The sequence below is a fragment of the Chionomys nivalis genome, chromosome 21 (assembly GCF_950005125.1).
Source record: "Chionomys nivalis chromosome 21, mChiNiv1.1, whole genome shotgun sequence".
Classification (NCBI taxonomy): Eukaryota; Metazoa; Chordata; class Mammalia; order Rodentia; family Cricetidae; genus Chionomys; species Chionomys nivalis.
In genome coordinates, this window is record NC_080106.1 from 19,892,114 (window position 1) to 19,905,684 (window position 13,571).

General features: G+C 49.0%; 1 protein-coding gene across 1 annotated transcript in view; it reads left to right on the forward strand.

Annotated features, from left to right (window-relative positions):
- The window catches only part of Vac14 (VAC14 component of PIKFYVE complex), a 112,164-nt gene that overhangs the window by 72,513 nt on the left and 26,080 nt on the right, over positions 1-13,571 (forward strand). The gene's annotated exons all lie outside the window — the stretch shown is intronic.

Sequence of the window (13,571 nt, forward strand, 5' to 3'; positions counted from 1 at the left end):
CACAGAGAACCTGATGGCAGGAATGCCCATGAAGAGTTTTCTTTGCTGTGAGGCTGAACCCAAAGTTGAGCAGAGCTCATAGATCCTCTCCTCATCCTCTGGGGACTCAGTACATCAGCATGGCAATTACTTGCTGTTCCAGAGCTCAGTCCCCTCAAGAACTCTATTGAGTTCTGTCTGAGAGGGCATCAAGACCAGCCTTTAGACCAGGCCTCACTCCACCCAACATAGCTATAGAGGGTCTCAGCCCTGGGCACTGGCACAGAGAAACAGAGAACCCAATTAAGTGGGTTTTGATTTTTTTAGGGGGTTTTGGTTGGTTGGTTGGTTGGTTGGTTGGTTGGTTGGTTGGTTGGTTGGTTGGTTTTTGGTTTTTCAAGACAGGGTTTCTCTGTAGCTTTGGAGCCTGTCCTGGAATTAGTTCTTGTAGAACAGGTTAGCCTCAAACTCAGACCCGCCTGCCTCTGCCTCCTGAGTGCTAGAATTAAAGACGTACACCGCCACCACCCAGCTTAAGTGGGTTCTTTTATCATTGTTGTTGTTTTTATTGCGCTGTATATTTTTCTCCACTCACTGCCCTCCCTCCCCCTTCCTCTTCTACCCTCCCCCATAATCCCCACACTCCCAATTTACTCGGGAGACCTTGTCTTTTTCTACTTCCCATGTAGATTAGATCCATGTATGTCTCTCTTAGTGTTCTCTTTGTTGTTAAGTGGGTTCTTAACCTTACTCAGGGGTCAGTGAGAGGCTACATGATGAGAAATGATAGGACCAAATTTCTGGTTTGAAAGGTTGCTGTGTTGGGAGAATGAGTTAGAAGGGTCAAGATGGATAGACAGCTGGGATGCTGTGGTCTTGATGAGACTGGCTGACTGTCAAGGGCATGGGCAGCAGCGTGGATTGGGGGATGAAGTGCAGAAGGGACGGGGGAAGAGTCGTGATAGCATGCAGGCCCTGAGCCTGAGAGTATCAGAGTAAAGACAGTAACATGCTTGAGATTGAATTGCTTTGAGAACATCAAAAGTAAAATGTCGAAGCAGCAGTTTGATGCATCAAAGAGAGACCTAGTTCTAAGATGCAAGTCTGGAAATGGATGGTGTAGTCACTCAATCAACAGCGCCAGTCCTGTGCAAAGTATGGTTCTAGTTGATTCTGCCCTGTAGAGTTTTCATTTAGAGGCAATAAGAGGAGCCAAGTGAAGAAAGGAGTCTGAGGTTGAGCCCTAAGAAGCTTCACATATGCTGACTGGACAAAGGGAGAAGCCAGAAGAGGAGGCTGAGAAGGGCCAGAAAGGTGGAAGGAAGTGGGAGCAAGAGAAGCTGGGAAGGTGCAGTGAGATAAGATGAAGCCTGAAGATCTGGGAGCTGATGCCAAAGCCTGCTCAGCCACAGAGTGAACTCAGGAGATGGGGACAAGACATGGAAAGGGAGAAGAGGGAACTTGATGGACAGGCCTGTCTGCAAGGGAGAGGAAAACACAGGCTAGATTAAGGTCAGAGAATGGAATTGAAGACACCCTGGGAACTAGGCTAAAGGACTGAGTCATGAGAAAGGACAGAGAGAATAGTAGGACCGCTTCTGATGTCTGAACTCTAAAGGGATGTCCCTGTGGTCTGGAGAGATTATGAGCCCTTAGTACTGTGGGCATTTGAATCCAGGTAATTCTTTGTGTTGGAGCTTAGGATGTTTAAACAGCATCCCCAGCATCTACCCACCAGGTGAATGTAGCGCCTGCCCCCACCAATTTTGGACAATCAAACATGTTCAGAGACTGGGCAGGTAGCTCAGATGTAGAGCATCTGCCCAGTGTGCTTGAGGCCCAAGAATGCACCAATTGAGAACCACTATTAATCTCGAAATGGCTGAAGTGACAGTAGCATGATCAATGAGTGCATGGTCCACTACAGACCGATTCTTCACCTCATTGGCCAAAAGAGGAAGATGACTATGTGTTCTTGGTCTGTTTGTTTTTTTTTTTTTTACTCTAATCCCACATTGGAACACCAAAAATGTAGTTGGTTGTTTTTACTCTTTACTGTTTCGGGCCTGCTATCCAGCTCCCAAATAATTCACACACACGGGCTTATTCTTAATTATAAATGCCCATCCTTAGCTTGGCTTGTTTCTATAGCCTCTCTCTCTCTCTCTCTCTCTCTCTCTCTCTCTCTCTCTCTCTCTTTGTTTGCTTTTCAAGACAGGGTTTCTCTGTAGAACTTTGGAGCCTGTCCTGGAACCCACTCTATAGACCAGGCTCGAACTCACAGAGATCCGCCTACCTCTGCCTCCCAAGTGCTGGGATTAAAGGCATGCGCCACCACCGCCCCGGCTTATCCAGCTTTTTTTAAAATTATTATTCCATCTGCTACAACAGCTGTTCCCCCCCCCCCATGGAGTTGTATAATTCCAGTTAAGAGATTGAAGCAGACATGAAATATAACACCAGGGACCCACACACATCAGAACAACAGAATATCCTCACATGAGTGACAGTTAACGTCATGTGGTTTTCCAGACTGCAGAGGTGTCAGCACTCCTGATGAGAAGTTCTCGTCTGTAGACTCACGGAACCAGTAGAGAGAGAAGGCTTTGGTAAAGGTAGGAGTAGCCAGCTTGCTCTCTGGAGTATAGGGCTGCCCTGGGTTTTCCAGGCCTTCCTAGCTGTAGACTGAGATCTTGAGATGGGAACTTAAGATGGTACCCAGCCTCCCCAGAATTGCAAAGAGCAGAAATGCAGGTGCCATGGACATGCTCAGGCCCTACCTGAGACTCCATGAAGCTGGTAGCCAGGCCACTAACATGTTTCTGTTTACAAACTTCAGGCTAGTAAGACTCTGCTGGCTTCTCAGTGTCCCCTTAGTGTTTCAGAATGATAAGAATTCTCGTTTTTCCTTAATGGAAAGTGTGCTTAAGAAGCAGTATGCCAACCAGCATTGCTTGAAGCTGGACTGCACACTTCTCACTGCTAATTCAGCACTCACTATGTTGTCCCTCTGGAATTGGTGACAGAGCTTGGGACCTCAGGGACTCCTGAACATCTGCATTCTAAGGAACCAGGGGCCTGGACTATGGTCCCAGCTCCTCAAAGGGCTCAAGATCAGGGCCCATGGATCATCTCTCCTTGTCCTCTGAGGACTGGGAATATCTAGCAGGGCAATCACTTGCTGTTCAGAGCTCAGTTCCCTCCAGAACTACACTGGGCTCTGAGAGGTCATCAAGGCAGCCTCCAGACCAGGCCTCACCACACCCAGCACAGCCACGGAGGGTCTCTTAGCCCTGGGTACTGACTGACACAGCAATCCTTCACTAAAATCTCTCCTTGACCTTTGTTCTAGCCATCCAGCTTGTCTACCACCATGCCCCAAAAACTACCTGAGAACCCACTGCCCACCAAGCCAGTGCCCAGCCACTGCTGACCAGCCCCCTGATCACTATCTCAGACACCCAATGTGGGCTCTGAGGGCACACAGACCAGGATCTGGCATCACAGACATGCAACTCCCTCCCTGCTTTCATAGTTGCACAGGAGACTAAGGCCTTCAATGAGGTGGGGTGGTTGGCCGCCATCCTGCCTCTTCTTTTCATTTTCTTTATAAGTCTTCTCTGCTGATAGCTTTAAAGAGGGAACATGCTCACACTGGACATTGTGATTCGCAGTTGTTAATCCCAGCACTGGGGAGGCTGAAGTAAGAGGATTGCTGTGAGTTCAAGGCCAGCTTAGGCTACTAGTGACCTAAACAAGCCTGAGCTACACTGGCTCAGTTAAGAACATGCTTCTCAAACAAGCACCAGGACTTGAGTTCATATCCCCAAAACCCACATAAAAAGCAGGGCATGGCTCTATGTGCTTGTAACTCCCGTGTTTGGTGTGGGGCTAGGTAGAGCCCTGGAACTCACTGGCTGTCTGGACTAGCCGAATTGGTGATCTTCAGGTTCAGTGAGAGACCCTACATTAATTAATAAGTGTTGAGAGCACTCAAGAAAAGTCCCTGGACATTGGCCTCAGGCCTTCTCATGCCATAAAAAGAACAGCACGAAGGGCATGCTAATGGCACACACACTAATGGAGCCACAGGCCTGATGAGCACCACGATAGATGGCTTCTCAGCCCTCTCCTTCACTGTTCGGTTGTTCCTCTTGTCCTAATTCTGCTCACTGATAGAGATAAAGGTTGCACCTGTGAACAAGTTAGAACCATTATTTGTGCAGTGGTATGATTTGGCCCAGGGCAGCTGCCATTTGTGGGAAGACAAAGGCACCCAGAGCTTTTGAGAACAAATATCTAATGGGTTCTCAGCACTGAGAGAATTTTCTCTAGTCTCCTCACCCCACAGTGTTCCCAGACTGCACCTTGACGAAGCAGGCATGGAACACCAGAACTCCAGCTTGACCTCAGTGTCCAATCAGCTCCTTACCTTGTGGACATAGTCATTTAGATCATGAATTGAGATTGAGGGAGCCAGTGGCCCCAGGCCCTCATCTTTGAGCCAGCTTCACAAGCCCTAATCTAGGTGTAGGTCCTTCCCTCGGTTTGGTGGTAGGAAAGTTGAGGCCCAGCCCACAGTTGGAGGAAGATGGCACACACAGGGCAGGGTACCCAAAACTTGCGCACACACCCTCAAAGCCTAAGGAAGTGTGTGGCATTTGGAGTAAAGCTTAGATTCTGTCTTAGTTAGGGTTACTATTGCTGTGATGAAACACCATAATCAAAAGCAGTGAGGGAGGAAAGGGTGCATTTGGCTTACACTTTCATATCATAGTTCATCATCTAAGGCAATCAGAGCAGGAACTCAAACAGGGCAGGAACCTGAAGGCAGGAGCTGATGCAGAAACCATGGTAGATTACAGCCTGCTTTTCTTACAGAACCCAGAGGTGGGCTCACCAACAGTGGGCTGGACCCTTCCATCCATCACTAATTAAGAAAATGCCCTACAGGCTTGCCTATAACCCAGTCTTACAGAGGCATTTTCTCAATTGAGTTCCCACCTTTCAGATGATTCTGCCTTGTATTAAGTTGACATAAAAACAAGGCCGCTAGCACAGGTTCAAATCCCAATTCCTCTCAATTGTAACCTTTGTAACCATGTGACATGATTCCAGATCCTTCCTGCTTTGTCCATAGAACACAAATGTTAATGAAATGTTAATGGTGCCCGTCTAGCCAGTCTACAGTGAGATTGAGTCAGCCCGAATGGGTTCCAGCTCCAGTGCTGGTGATATTTGATGGAGAACTGCTCTCCAGCCCCTAACATGAGCATGGCCTCCACTTCCCCTGGTTGGTTTGGGGAAAACAGGAACAGGCTTCATTGGAGAATAGGATAATTAAACCTTGTGTCCTAAAAGCTAGCTTTGCTGCCCCAGTGGCCAGAGCACCCACCGGCACCCAGCCCGACTGCACTAAACCAACTCTGCCTAAAGTAGGTGTTGGTGTGCATTGCCCTCCTCCAGCTTCTTCCCACCCTCCATGCTAATGCTAGCTGAACAAATCCAGCCCTTGTCTGCCTGTGAACCACCCCACTTATACACAGGAGAAAAGGAAAGGAGGGAGAAAAGCTAGCCTCTTTGATAAGCTGTGATATGAACTCTGGCGTAACCCAACAGCTGTGATCTTTACAAGCCCGCTTCTGTGCTGGGAAGTAGCAAGTCTGAAGACACTCCACTCTGCCTGCCAACAGGGCCTCTGGCCAGCCTCCTTTGGCTCCATCAACTGTGAGTTTTCCCCTCCTCTTCCTCCCTGCTGCCTTGCAAAGAGCACTTGCCAGAGAATGCTTTCATTTTTAACAAGCCACTGTGTGCTGTGAATGCAAGGTCTGCAGCTCAGCTGCCCAGTTGATGGTAGAGAAGTCTCAAGCACCCTCCCAGGGCCAAAGGTGCCCCTAGGATGAGGCAGGTATCCAGAAAGGATGATCCAGGACCCAAGTTGGAAAGGAACATGGTCATAAGACGTCCTTCCAAGACACCCATCATGAGGCTTCATTCTTGTCCTGCTCTCCCCACCCTATGCAGATAGGCATGACAGCCCCTCCCAAACAATCCTAAACACATGTTCCTACTAATTCATACTGCCTCCCCCTTCCCCTAGCACCCTGGGTTTGCTTATGAGCCCTGTGTCATGAAGAGGAGAATTGATTGGCCACTGAGGTAGTGTGGTAGAGCTGGCCAGACAGACACTAGGGAAAAGGGTGTCAGGAGCCACTCTTTGATTCCATAACTGGGAAATTCCACTAAGCAGCTCATGTGAGTTAACCACCCCTACCTCCAAGCCCAATTCCTTCATACCCCCCAGGACTCCTCCCCCCAGGTTTTACCCCAGTCTCTGGAATCCCTTTTCCCGGAGAATCCTCCCCTTCAGCCTGTGAGTCTTTGTAGTTGCCACCTCACCTGTTGGGGCATGGACCTGGCTCCCAAAAGCTCACTGTGCTATGCTGATAGCAGACAAAGTGTCAAGACCTGCTGTCCTATTAAACTGGCATTTCAGAAGAGCATGCTTGGCCCTGGCCCAGCTTCCAAGAGTGGTCTAAGGAGCACCAATCAGCTCTCTTCCTGTTGGCCTTTAATGATTGCCTTCATTTGCTCAAAACAAAAATTACTGCAGCAAACACACACCAATCTCAATCTGCCTGAAAGAAAAGATCCTGATCCTCCTACTGGGCTTGCAAGTGGAATTTGATCTTTTATTAGTTTGCAGCCATATTGAGTGGGTCCCCAGCTGAGGGAAGGAGACAGGACATTGGACAGAACTGAAGGAAACCTCCTAACGTCTGACACCCTACTGAGGAGAAGCTTCTCTTTTTGCCAGCTTTAATTAAAGTTGCTCAGCTCCTTGTATGAATCCTCTAGAGCTTTCCCCGTTTGGGCCCCCCACCCAGCCAACCCTGAGCAGGGGCTGGGGAAGTGATGTTTTTGTTTCGACTCAAAGCAGCAAAGGGGAGTGTTCAGCAGAAGCCACTTTGCATACCCAGCCCTCAACCTCAGATCTAACTGGAGACAATTCTGTGATGGTGAAAATGGTGCCCAGACCCAGGAGTCCAATCTGACATAGACAGGGAAAAAGATGCCTCATAAGGCACAACATGCAGGTACCCTGAGCCAGGCCAAGTGACTAGCATCCCAGCCTAGAAATGGTCTGGAGCTGGGCCCATCCTGCTCCTCCAAGCAGTCCCCATGCCCAGCATACCCACTGGCACTCCCTGTGAGAGAGCTGTCTTTTCTTCTGGAAAATGGAAACCACATGTGATGGGCCTTGTTAGGCCAGGCTGGGATTGATTAGGTCCTCCTGGGGACTTGGGGGGAGGAGCAGAGCACTGGCCAGAGGGAGCCTGGGACTTCAAAGGATGGCACCCCCACATACTCTGAACAAGGCTGTGTGTCAGGAGGTTAAAGACCACAGGTGCCAGGCAGAGAGAGGCCATGTGTCCTTCAGGGTGACCACAGCCCAAACAGCCAACTATATGCCACAGTTTCCAAGAGGCCCTGGCAGGAGGGGAAGATTCAGCAGCATATTGGTGGGAAAGTTGCTCAGCTTAGAGCCCACTCCATGGATGTGCAGTATTGGGCTCCTCACTACAGAGATGTGGCACCTGCTTGCCCCCGTCCAGTCTCCTACATAGTACCTACTTTATAGTCCATACACCTGAGAGCTCAGCCCACAGCCAGGCAGCTGGCAGAACGGAGGGTGATTAGAAAGTGTGGTTTTCAGGGCTGAAAACTTGATGATGAATTTCAGTCTGAAGCTTGTGAGCGTGTTTCCAGATGGACTTGCAACACTCTCTGGATCTGTTTAGACTTTACCTAAGTGTGCCAGGAAACTTACCAAGTTTTGACATTGGTAACTCAGACAGCTTGGTGAATTAGCAAACAACTAAAAGTGTATCCTAGTGTAGAATCTTAAAAAAAAAAAAAATAGCATTGGAATTGGCCCCTGGAAGTCATGTTGCATCCTCCTGCCTTCCTGGCATGAGAGCCAGGATAGACGAGTGGGGTCCTTAGTATCCAAGTGCTCGTAAACTCCTGGAAAGACAGCTCCGGATGCACCCTGTCCATCCATTGGATGATGTTCCTCAGGAAGCCTTCCTTTTTTCCTGCTATCAAGTCAGCACACGTTTCCTGGGGCTGCCTTTGGCACAGACCCTTGTGAGGCTCTCCCATCTTGTCCCTCACATGATTGCTATTAGCACATAGGAATTTCACAAAGCCTCCCACACCTTGGGCCCTGACTTTGGAAGGTTTCTCTCTTATGCATATGTGAAAGGCCTAGACTAGCTGCCCCTTTCAGAAAAGGTGAGGCCTCTTCTTGGAGCATGGGTGATAACCATTGGAGAGGCTTGGGAATTGTGGTGCCAAACTCTGCCTCAGACAGTGACCATAGAAGGCAATCCACAGGGAAGGTCAGGCCAAGTGCCTCTTCATAATGCAGCCTGGGAAGGCCCTTGGGATCTGAAGTGGACAATGGAACTTTCTATAAAGTTGATTGCCTCAGCCCGGGAGATTTTAGGCTTTTGGTCTGTTACCGTTGTCATCATCTTTGTGGCTTTTTTTTTATGTCCCTATAACAGTAGAGCACTTTCCCACCCTTCACTGTCGGACTTGGAATGTGATCTGCAAGAGGATGGACCCCAGAGCTGAGGTTCCCCAGATGTGGGAACTCGTTTACAAGAAAGGGAACGTGGTTGCCAGGATAGTGAGATGTTACGAAGCACCACCTGTGAACACTAGCAGGGGGGATCAAAGACCCCATGCTGCCTCAGTGCACCCACCAGGAACTTAATTCAGCCTACAGAGCCCAGAAGGCACACCTGGCAAGACCCGGAAAACTCATGTTGTCCTTCCCTGAGAAGTGCAGTGGCTGTCCACACCTAAAAGCCCATGTCTCCCCATTTCCACACCAGGGCCAGACTCTACATTCAGAAGCAGCTGTGCCCTCTGCTCTTGTAACACCCCCTTTTGTCGACCCATAGAGCACTAGAGACCCTCCTGACATGGCTACCTTCAGGCTCTTCTTTATCTTGTGTGGCTCTAGTGGCTGCCATCCTTTCAGGCAGAAGTAAATTGCTTAGCTGGTCTGTGTGTTTCTCCCAGTCTGTCTCCCAGGGCCTCCGGTCCTCCACTCTTCCCGTCCTGGTGAGCCAGGCTAGTTTCCTTGAACCTCCCTGGCATTTTGACAGTGTTTGTCTTGGTCAGAATCTGACTGTTGCTCAAGAGGACATGTCTCATCCCTTCTTCCCAGGTCACATATTTTCCCCTGACTTACCGCAGTTCTCTGAGTCCTCCACATCGGCCCCTCTCGTTCCGGAGCTATACTGAGGTGGATTCAAGAGGAGTCTGGTCAGCTATTATTTTTCCCTAGGTTCCCATCAGTTGCATGTGAGGTGTGTTTTGAGCCTGGACTCTCACTCTTGCCTTCCAGATGCTGCTTTTTCAAGAGCAAAATTTTTATCTTTCTCCACACCCGAACCCAGCCACGCCACATCCTGAGTTCCCCACACTGTGTGTGCTTTGTCTTTAGCCTCGTCACCAGTGAATCCGTGGCCTCGGGCAGATTCTTCTCACACGAGACCACTCTCTGCCTGGCTGGTCCTTCTTGCTACCCCAAAGAGTTGATTTGGAGACTATCCTGTGCCAAGAAGTTCCAACTTGATTTTAGCTTGATTTTGTTATTTCTGGTGAAACTCCCTTTCTTATTGTCTCAGTTTATGTGGATTGGTCTTTCTTCCCTCTCCTGCCAGCATAACAGCCTTCCCTCCATCTGTGCTGTGATGCCTTTAAGGAAAATATACTACCAAAAGTACGTGTGGCATAGGCCTGTAATCTAGGACTTCCTGAGTTCAAGGCCAAATTGGGCTACATAGAGAGACCCTGTCTCAAACACAAAAAGTACATAAACCATAAGTATATTATGGGTCAGCTAATTTCCACTAGTTGTCCCATGTATGGGATGCACATTCAGATGAGAAATAGAGCCCTCTAGCCCTGGCCAGTCCCTTCCGGTGTTTACAGAATTTGCCTCCCTGCCCTTCCCCAAGTAGCCCCTCCCAGCCTTCTGGAGGTTCTGAGCATCATCTAGTTTGTATTCTCTTATAAAGCCCGGCTTCTCTTGATCACACTGGGACTGTGCAGTTCCTGTGTTGGCTGTAGCATTCATTCACATCTCCAAAGGGTCTTCCACGGTGTGAAAACGCCATCACTTACTGTCTTTCTGAGTATTGATGGACTTGTCAAGTCTTTTCATTCAGCGTGATGTGGAATAGTGCTGTTGTGAATGTGTGACCTTGCGCATGTCTTTTGGGGCACATGTATACCTAGATAGACACATGCACACATTCTTGTTAGGCTTACACCTAGAGATTGTGGGGCATTCACAGTTCTAGGAATGCTCTGTAGAGTACTCACCCCGCTTCTGTCCCATCAGCAAGGTGGTCATCACCATGCCTTTGATTCTAGCCGTTCTTGTAGCATTGTGCTCGCCGTCATCTTGTCCTCAAGACTGCTGGAGTGGAACAACCGCTTTAGCTTATCTGCCCTCTGGATATCCTGCTCGTGTCCCTTTTCCAGGGGTCCCCAGTGGTTCTCTTAGTGGTTTGTGGAGAGGTCTGTATATGCTCTGAATCCGAGCTTTTCCCACATGCATTCACTGTGATTACTCGTCCTGTGGCGTACCTTATCACTTTTAACATCTAGGTAATGCACTTTCCTTTATAGTTGGCATGTGTAGTGATTCGCATGCGTTCATGAAGGGTTTAAAGGCTTCTAGGACCATCCCATAATAGAGCTGCCCATTTCCAGCTTATGCTTATGAGGCATTCCCTGTGAGCTGGACACAGAACTCTGTCATCTAAAAGCCACAGGCATTATTTCTTTGCTCAGGCCAAGGACCTGGAAAAAAAAAACTAATCAGTCTTGTTTGGGTCTTTTGAGTCAGAAACATGGCCACCGCATAATGTAGCCATCATGTCTCCGAAGGGCCTGGTCTAGAGGAGACCTCTGACTGGGATAGACAGTGGCAGGAGTGGGCTGTGGGGTTCTGGGAGGAGTACCCTGACCAAATCTCTGAGAGTAGAGAGCAGCAGATCTCCACAGGAAAGGAAGAACTTACGGGAAGATGCTGGGCAGTCCAGAACAGATGAATGGCTGCCTTCCAGAACTGTGTTCTTTCTGTACAATTCTGGCCATGCAAGGAATTGAACCTGAGGCATTTCACACACCATGTGCTCTCCCACTGATATGCTTTCCCAGCCTTGAATTTGTTTTGTCTGTGCATGTTCATGTGTGCACGTAGGTGTGGGTGTGCGTATCATGTGTATGGAGACCAGAGATGAACATCAGGTATCTTCTATTCTCCACTTTTTTTCCTGAGACAGTGTCTCTCCAGGACTCTGGTACTCACCAGTTGTATAGACTGGCAGCCCACCAAGCCACAGGGATCGTACTGTTGTCTCTGTTCCCCTCTCTATCCTAGCCCCCAGCACTGGTATTACAGGTGCATGCTGCCTTGCCCAGCTTTCAAATCTATTTAATTTAGGTGGTTGGTTGAGTTTTTAGAGGCAGAGTCACAGGGTGCCCAGGCTGGCCTCGAACTTACTGGGTAGCCAAGGCTGGCCTTGAACTTCTGGTCTTCTGCCTGCATCTCCCAAGTGTTAGAATTATAAGCATGTACCACCTTGCCTGACTTTAAGGTTTTTTTTAAGTAAAGTAAAAGAGAGAGACATAACTACCTGCTATTTGTGAGGATTAAATGAGACAGAACAGAGAGACAGGCATCGTGATAGTGTTGTGTCAGGAGCAGCCACAGAGCCTCAGGCATTGGTGGGTGTTCATATTGCTGAGTCCAACCTCCTTACTGCCCCTGCTGCTCCCTTGACACCTCTCTCTCCCTCCCTCCCTCCCTCCCTCCCTCCCTCCCTCCCTCCCTCCCTCCCTCCCTCCCTCCCTCTCTCTCTCTCTCTCTCTCTCTCTCTCTCTCTCTCTTTCTCTCCCATCCTGGCCATCCTGGAACTTGCTATGTAGACTAGACTGCCCTCAAACTCACAGAGGCGCTCCTGCCTCTGCCTTCAGAGTGCTAGGATTAAAGGCATATGACACCACTCACAGCTTTGATTTTACATTTTTAAAAATAAAAATAACCAGTAAAGTGGCTTAGCTGGCAAAAGCTCCAGAAACTTGACAACCTAAATTCAGTCCCCAGATCCAAGATCCATCTGAAGGTTAGGTTGCCCTTTAACCTCCACATACAGTACCCCCTTCTCTTTTGCACCCCTCTCTCTCTCTCTCTCTCTCTCTCTCTCTCTCTCTCTCTCTCTCTCACACACACACACACACACACACACACACTAATAATAATAATAATAATAATAATAATAATAAATAAGATTTTTGAAAAATAAAAAGAGGGCCAACAAGATTGCTAGGCAGGTAAAAGCATTTGCCAGGCAAACATGGTGACCTGAATTCAATCCCTGAAAGCCACATAAAAGTGGACTTCCACACATGTGCCCCAGCACATGCACTCACACATACACTTCATACATACATACACAGTAATAATAAATTAATAAAATAAGGGCATGGTGCCACACACCTGTGATCCCAGCACTCAGGAGACTAAGGAAAGAGGATCATGTTCAAGGCCAACCTGGCCTACAAAGAAAGGCCATAGCCCCTCACCCCTGAAAAAAATTAATAAAGTTAGTGTACAAGCAAGGACAGAGTTGATTTTTATTAAAGCCACAAAGTCAGCGGTTAGAGCCACATCCTTTCCCCAGAACTGGCTCTCCCTCCCATCTTCACAGCTGGCTCATGTTCCTCCTGTCAGGCCCCAGCTACATGACAGAATGACTCATTCCTGTCCTCTCAGCACCAAAGCCCTCAACAGGTATCCTAGGCTTGAGTTTCACTAGACCAGTGTGACCAGAGAGCACCAGAACCTTACTGTCCTGGCACGGGCCTTTGCCTGGTCTAGGAAGCTGTGTGACCATCCTGGGCATAGATGAGGAGCTCTTTATGGGACCAGACTCGAAGACAATGGGGAGGCAGCCCCAACAGACCCTGTGGTCTGGATTCAGATGCCAGTTGCAAGGAGTGGCAGCAAGGCCGGTGAAGCACCGTGGAACTGGCAGAGGGACTGCCTCTTCCCTCCATCCCTCCAAGAGAGCAAAGCGGAGTAAAGCAATGTGTGTGACCCAGAGGGACCACTGCCCCGGGACAGCATGGGAGCAGGCACTGAGGAGGTGGTCAGGGGTGTGGGCAGCACACAGGGAAGGCCAGCACCTCCCCTTCACTAGCAACACTGCACTTGTTAGAGACTGGGAACACTGGTGCTAGCAGAGCCAGCTTCGTGTCCCTTTCCACACTGTGCCCCCAATGCCCCCAAAGCCCCAGGCCATTACTGAAGAGGATACTACAAGAGTCTCAGGCAGCCGGGCGGTGGTGGCGCACGCCTTTAATCCCAGCACTTGGGAGGCAGAGGCAGGTGAATCTCTGTGAGTTTGAGACCAGCCTGGTCTATAAGAGCTAGTTCCAGGACAGGCTCCAAAACCACAGAGAAACCCTGTCTCGAAAAACCAAAAAAAAAAAAAAAA